The sequence below is a fragment of the Terrapene carolina genome, unplaced genomic scaffold (assembly GCF_002925995.2).
Source record: "Terrapene carolina triunguis isolate 2854851 unplaced genomic scaffold, T_m_triunguis-2.0 Scaffold42, whole genome shotgun sequence".
Taxonomy (NCBI): domain Eukaryota; kingdom Metazoa; phylum Chordata; order Testudines; family Emydidae; genus Terrapene; species Terrapene triunguis.
The window spans coordinates 65786863-65795051 of NW_020664393.1; positions in this window are offsets into that span (position 1 = coordinate 65786863).

Here is an 8189-nt window from a genome sequence, read left to right on the forward strand (position 1 = left end):
TAAATATGGCATATTAAGAGGTTGCTGTTGCCAAAAATGCTCTTCTTACCCTCTCTCTCGCTGGCTTTGCTGGGTTAGTTCTTGATCTAAAGGTCAGAGAAAAGAAGAGGGAGAAAGCATTATATTTATTAACCACTCTTGGCTATTGGAAATGCTGCCATATATATCTGTGGAGCATGCAATACCCTGAAATACATCTTGGGAAAGTTTCCTACACAACAAATCACTAGTAAAACTCCACAGGTCAGCATTTCTCAGTCTCTCCTGGCTGGTCTCTCTCACCTTTGCACAGATGCTTCCCTATACTGTCTAGCTATTGTTCTTCCATTATCTTCACAGCCATCTCTGCTGCTGCCTCGTGCGGCTTTCTCTCTTTGTATTATAGTGTTTGACCCTTTGCATGAGCTGTGATGAAATAAAGGCCAAACCACATCCTTGATGCAGGATTAGTCATCAAATAGAGGATGCTCCTTAAAATAGGGATGGGTGGTTACCCTGACATGAAAAAGTCATTGAAAAGCCAGAATACAGCCAATGTAATTTTGTACTCTACAGCACAGTTTTACAGTGAGGTATCAGATGCAGGAAGTTAGACACTTGGGGGCACACAGGTTTTACTAGGGAGTCCCAGTTGCAAGTTAAGGTCCTACTTCAGTAAAGCACTCAATCACATGTGTAGCTCCTATTGACTTCAATGGGATTAAATCAAATGCTTAAAGTTAAGCATGTGCTTAAGTGCTTTGCTAAGTCTATCCCTAACTGCAGATCTGGTCCCATCCTCTTGAAAATGCCCATAGCTGATTTGCAATTCTGGGGTCTATTCTCTGGGATGGGGGTGACCCTGCTGATTATTTCAGTAGGGGGTTGGTCCTGGTTTCAATATAATAGGCTGGCTAGTCAACTGGTGATTCCCCACTGCATCATTCTCACATGAACCTAATGGAACTCCGAGCCCATCTGCTGCTGGACTGGGTGTTGGCACAGTGCCACTTTTGAATGGGATCCATTCTGGCACCCATTATAGTCTGGGATATTACACATCCCCAAGTGTCAATTCCGCACCTCAAACAAAGATTTCCTTTCCCATCAGGGTATTGAGATAGCAACAGTTTTGAGTGTGGAAGGGAAAGATCTTCTGGAGACAGATTAGCTGATGGCAGTGATATATGGGGCAAGGATCTGGTGAGCAAAGAAAACACGGGAAGTTGGAAGGCATGTCCGGTGAAAAGGGATTTTGTTCCCAGGTGAGTGCTCATTTAACTGGAGATGGGATTGGGGGGGCGGAGGGCAGTAGTGGATGTAGAAGGAGGGAGAATAGGGTTCCTACGTCAAGGCAACCAGAGAGTAAATTATAGAAGTGGTCAGTGGGGAGCTAGACTTTTTAGGCCCAATCCTGATCCAAGTTTTGTCAAGGTGAGTTTTGCCATTGACTTCAATGGGAGCAGAATGGGGCCTATGTTTGCCTGCCTTGTTCTGTATAACTGCATAGGTAGCCACGCATGGAGCTTAGTAAACCTCACTTATTTCTTATGTGTTCTAGGAGACACAGACTTTGGCCCTAAACAGCAGCTACATGGTTCAACTTCAGCAAAAAGAAAAATAAACATAACCCCCACCCCACTTTACAAACATCTGCTAATTAGTCCTCATAAGCCCTTTGTACGGTTGGTAGATGTTACATTCTCCATTTTATAGATGGAGAAAACTGCGGCCAACGCTATGGAAGGAGCCATATTAAAAAAGTAGACCCAGTGCTGTGTTCAATGCTCTTTCTGCTAGTTTAAAGACTCAGGAGCTCATTCTGCTCTCATGCTGGTGTAAATCAGGATTAACTCCATTTAAGTCAATGTAGATATCCAGTGTAAAACTAGTGTGAATCAGAATCAGGCCAACTGAGGACACACTAGGTGGCCTAGCCTGTTAGTTATCATTACTCAAAACTGTACATACAGAACTAAAAGCCTGATTGAAACACAAGATAATAAGTGCTTCAAGCTAGAATTTATGAGAAATGGGTCATGTAATGGGAAACAGTTCTTTTACCCATAGTCCACAAGTTACTAAATAACATAAAGTTTGCAGCTTTGCCAGTCACCATTCAACACGGTGACTACAAATATATTCTTGTAATGTCATTATTTGACCCATGGGAGCTAATGGGCAGTTCCTGGAAATTTCTTGTTTGGGAAATATTTTTTATGAGATCTGGATTTGGGTCTGAGTCATTGTAAGGAAGTGTAGGAAAAACAAGGCAGTCACAGGCACTGTCTGCACTCACACAATAACCATGTTCTAAAACTACATCCTCCGGGGATCTGTAGAAAAAATGTGACTAGGTCTCATGTAGCGACAATCACACTGCACTGGAAAGAAAGATAGCTAAGCAGAACTTTCAGCCATTCTCTGTCTCAAAAATCTAGAATGGTAACTGGTTCTCAAACCATGGTCCATGAACCACCAGCATTTATCTGCTAGATTAAGGAGCCCTTTACTATCAGAAATCTTCTCCCCATGTAGATACCTATAATTTTGTAAAGGGATCAGGTCTATACCTATATTTTGTAAAGGTGCTGCTCAGTACAACAAAAATAAGGCTACTCACAGGAGTGAAGGCTGGGAACTTGCTGCTTTATATAACTACATCACAACAAAGTGGGGAGGAACAGCCACTAGCTAAACATGAAGAAAGGAAGGAGTGGCGCATAGCTCCAACACATAATACTCTGAGTATTGATGATCACTTGATGACCACTTTACTACATATAGACTGTGATCATGTCACTTCTGTTCTCTTCTCTTTTGTATGAGAATTTTGTAATCCTACAAATGTTGCCATGAATGTCCTGGCTTTCGATTTTGAAAGAAAGAAAGAAAGAAAGAAAGAAGACATCTACCTGAATAGCAGAGGCTGTCTTGTTGACAGGAGCAAAAGGGGGTATGTGAGGAGGGGAGGGGGGAGAATAACACACTAGAAATGTAAAACTTTGCTTATCTCACTATAATGACAGAAATTATTCCTCCTTATCTTAATTTATGCAAAGTATATAGTTAAGAAGTCTGCACAGGCTGTTTCTGTGGAATCAGCCCTGAAGATTGAAAAAAAAATCTGCTTTCTAATTAGAAAACACTAGAAATTAGAATTTTTCACAGTTAAGTTCTATAATTTGAGAAAAGTTAAACAGTAGTTAAAACATCAGCTTACTGTTAAGAGCTGATGTAAAGAGCTGCAGAGAGGAAGCCATTTCCAATGCACAACAACTAGTTTTTTTGGTCCTACAAAACTTAGGAACGGTGCTACAATTCTTGAGTGCCACCTACTGGCACTTTATCTGCTAACTATTTACATATATACAGACATAGATCAGATCACTAATTAGCCAAAGCAAATGTAAAGGAAATTTGTAGAACTTACAAATGATTCTGGTGTGTATGTGGCTATGAAGCTGATGCAGCTTTTTCTTTGCACCACACCTTTACGTTTATAAGTTCTCTACCTATATGCAAAGTTCAGATGTCATTTTCAGAGTTGCCATAGCATGTAATGGAGAAGACTTACTTTTGTTCTTCCTTGTTGCTTTTCCTTAACCTAAAATGAAAATAATTGTAGACACAGTATGTGTTTGTTTCTTTACAAAATGTCCAAAATGTCCAAAACTTTCATATAGAGTCTGATTTTTTTACCATCTAAGGGGTGAATAAAGCCTTACTGGTAAGTATTATTAAGATGGGAACCTGCCAAGAGAGAAAAGAGACCTGTTGAAATACTGAAACAGAGAAAGATATTTCTATAAAGTGCTCTGAAATTTCCTTCTCTAATATACACATAATTCTTTAGCTAAGGGTCTTATCCCACATAGTGTTTAGTGACTGCATCGAATCAGGCCTTATAGTTTTGTGACTAGTCACTCCAGTTTCCTTTTATTGGATGTCATTTAGAATCCAGAGACCTTCTCTCATCAGATTATAACGATTATGAAATCAGTCAAATTTAGAGCCTGAAATCTGGCACATATATGATAACTGAGGTTCCCAGAGTGGATATAAATCTCTCATTGCAATCTCTACTATGTCACAAACCACAGAAACACAATAGGAGCAATTTCTGACCATGAGCAAGAACCCAAGAGAGAATCAGATCAATGCGCACTTGCACGTTAACATCTGTTATTTGCAATGATACATCTATACTTTCCATTATTCTTGAGGATACTTTTTGTCACAAGATTTTGTTTCAACATACTTTTTTTTAAACAAAAATAATTTGTAGATAGTGAGAATTCACTCTGATATTTGAGTTCTGTGTAAGCGCAAAAGCTTGTCTCGCTCACCAACAGAAGTCCAATAAAAGATATTCCCTCACTCACCTTGTGTCTCTGATATTTCAGTCACCATGGCATGGTGCATTTCCAGTGTGACAAAAGCAAAGTCAGAACAGGGAGTCTAGAAACAATAGCTAATAAAGAAACCATTAATGCAACATTAAGGCTAAGAAATCAAGCTCTTAGGAGTTCAGAAATGAGGACCTTAACCATCACTTTACATGCTCAGCTGGTGTAAATTGGCATAGCTCCATTGACATCAATGGAGTTGTGGTGATTTACTCCAGCAAAGGATCAGATACCGAAAGTTCAAACTTAAATTTGTCCTCTGCCTTAAAGCACAGCATCATTTAAGCTTCGAATGAGCATCTATAGGGCCCAATCAAGTTGCATTACAGGCCATCCTGCTTTGCTGTGTTGTTTTGAGGATTAATTAATTAATGTTGGTAAAATGCTCTGAGATCCTTGGAGAAATTAACTGAGAAGCATGCTTTATATGCCTGAGTGTTTAGTAGTCTGGAGAGGAATGCAAAACTACTGATCAAAATCTCGGGTACTAGACCTGGCTACATTCAAACCTGCAACGAAACAGTCCCCAGCCTATGGCCTGGGTATAAGGCCTTTTTACAAAGCAGTCAGTGGCCTCTCCCGGGACCTGGATTTGTTATTCTGCTGTCAGCATTCCTTGTGGCGACATACAACTAACTTCAGGGATCAGGCCTGGTTTGGGCTTTGGAAATGGCTCTTCTGGAGTGAAATCCTGGCTCCATTGAGAACAGTGGAAGTTTTGCCCTTGACTTCAACAAAGCCATGATTTCACATCAAGCATCTTCCTGTGTGTGGAAAAGGAAAAAGAGGTAGAAAAAGGCAAAGATGGCTTCTTCGCTACAGCCAGCAGGATTAACACACAGTTGTATGAAAGATGCTAATTTAGCCACAAACTAGCCTCATCATGTTCTTGGCCTCTCATCTCTTTCAAAGTGCTACCAGTGATGATGCAGCCCCGCAGTCTTTAGTCTGATAGTCTAGGATTAATGGCGGAGTTGGCCAAAAGCAGCAAGCCAATCTGAAAGTTCTCAGTATCAGCAGGAATTCCATTTTATTGAGTCAATTTACTGGATCTTTTAATCTGGCCTCTAAAGCTTGCAATTTTACCCTGAAGGGCAGGGGAACATTTGAAAAGCCATTTCACTTCCCTCTCCATAGCCATATCTAAGGGAAATGAAAGTTGGCCACAGGAGAAAATGAACAATTGTCAATATCCTCTAAGCCTTTCCTTGGAGCTCCAATCTCGTAATACTGCAAATCATAGGCGCCTTAAGCTTTATCCACACGAAATTGCTTTGGGTTTGATTCTGACTTTCCTCATGCTGGCAATATGATCTAGGAGTAACTCAACAGTTACACTTGTGCAAACCCTGTGTGAGGGAGATAAGGATCAGACCCTTTGTTCTTAAACTCATTACCAGATTCTTTAGCTAAGTAAAATGACAATTTCCCCCACTATGATGTAGTGAAGGAGACGCCAAATAATTGTTTGAGACACATAAACCACATCTTAATCCCTGTAAAATCAAAATACCTGTGTAGATTTTTTTAAAAGCAATAGCAGGTTTCAGGTTCTTTTAAGGGTCCTATTTTCTTTAAATGTCAAGTTGGTGTCAGTAAGTTTAAACATATCCAATATATTGCAATATAATGCAATAGTTCGTGTTTATATATAGTTTGACTTGGGACGGAGAAAAGGCAGGTTCACAAATGAAGGCACTACCATCACCATTCATACATTGCCTTGTACACTAGGTAGATGGCATTTCCACCCATTCAAAGTGCTAGCAGCTGCTTATCATGTGTCACCAGCTGCCAGAACACATTATTTCTTAGAGTCAAGGTTCATTGTTGGAAATTCCACAGTGTCAAAACCGCAGCACTGAGAATATTTTCCTTTTGGCCTCTTTAATCGTTTGCTTCATGTCGCCATTATATGCACACTCTTATCTCTCCTGTGGGGGAACCGGGTGACTGTCTATTAAGGAATTTATCAAAGGCACTGATATTAAAAGAAGAAGGGGGATGCTTTGTATTCAGTTCACGGGTATTTGCAAAGCAGCAAGAGACATTCTCAACCTCTTCGGTCTCTGCACAAAACATTCATTTAATAAAGGATATAATCATTTACACAGTAAAGAAATGGCATTTGTTAGGAGCAAATAAACATATGGATATAATGCATCTACTGTCTCTTTACATTGAAATCTAATATACTGTGTGTAGGTAAGTGCTGTTTGTAGTGAACATATTTATAATCCAAGAGACATACACCCATAACAGAATTTGCCTTTTCTGGGGAAGGAGAAGTTCAACTACTTGAGGATGTAAGCATGGTACCTTTAAACATGCAGGTTTCTCACCTCTTATATTTATTAGGGTAGAGTGTTTCACATGCTTTGTCTTCTTCTTCATCATTTCAAAATAAAACAGCCATGTTCTTAAAGATGTGAACAGAATTGATTTTAGAATATACATTAGTTTTGGGGGTTCCCATCCCCTCAATATGTTGACACCCCACAAATCTCTTTCTCTCATTTTCTCCAGTCTGTATCCTCTGTCTACTCTCCACCCACACTGGAGCTATCAGATTTTCTCCAATAGGAGGTAGGAGGCAGTGTGAGCAAATGGTTAAGGCACTGGGGCTGGGACTCAGGAGACTGGGATCAAGCATTATCAACCTCAAGCATTCAGTCAGGCCCCAAATGGGCATGAGAGAGATTTAAAAATCATATGATTTTTAAAATACACCTCTACCTCGATATAACGCTGTCCTCGGGAGCCCAAAAAATCTTACCACGTTATAGGTGAAACCGCGTTATATCGAACTTGCTTTGATCCACCGGAGTGCGCAGCCCCCTCCCCCCCCCGGAGCGCTGCTTTACCGCATTATATCCGAATTCGTGTTACATCGGGTCGCGTTATATCGGGGTAGAGGTGTAATAAGTTTTGGGCTCTTCTGATTTGCCTTCTAGCTTCTGAATTTTAGGGTGCACTTGGGTCATGTTCTCAAGCTTTTCTTTGCACCCCGGAGGGCCTTCCTTTTTTAAACGAAAGCTGAGATTCACATCTTATCACTTGTCCCCAAGTGCTGGGGCTTTAACTAAAACATCAGAGAGCATATTATAATCAAAACCACGAGAATGGGCACCATTGGGTTCATCCATAGATGAGATGTTCTACATGAGCTAGATATTATTAATCTTATTCTTCCCTTCTTCCACATGGTGGCAGAGAGGAGTGGGGGACAGCCTGGAGGCCTGTTTCCCTCCCCCCGGAGAGAATAAATTCCATGTTGCTTTTCGCTTGGCAAAGTACTAGTCGTACATTTGGGACAGAACCCCTAGTCACTGTACATTTGGGACTATGGCAGCCCCCATCAACTAAAGGTTTTACTAGTATCACAAGTTTACTCTAGGCATTGTGCAGTATCACCTTTAGCTGACACCATCCCCTGTGGCCTGGTTCTGACCAGCATAACAATGCTGAGGGATCTCCCAGTGTCTGTGTGGCTTGAATCAAATACAGTTTGTTAAGTTAAACCAGGGGTGGGCAAACTTTTTGGGCCAAGGGCCACATCTGGGTGTGGAAATTGTATGGCAGGACATGAATGCTTACGAAATTGGGGGTTGGGGTGCAGGAGGGGGTGAGGGCTCTGGCTGGGGATGTGGGCTCTGGGGTGGGGATGGGAATGAGGGGTTGAGGGTGCAGAAGGGTGCTCCGGGCTGGGATCAAGGAATTCAGAGAGCGGGAGGGGGATCAGGGCTGGGGCAGGGGGTTGGGGCGCAGGAGGGAGTCAGGGGTGCAGGCTCCGGGTGGCGC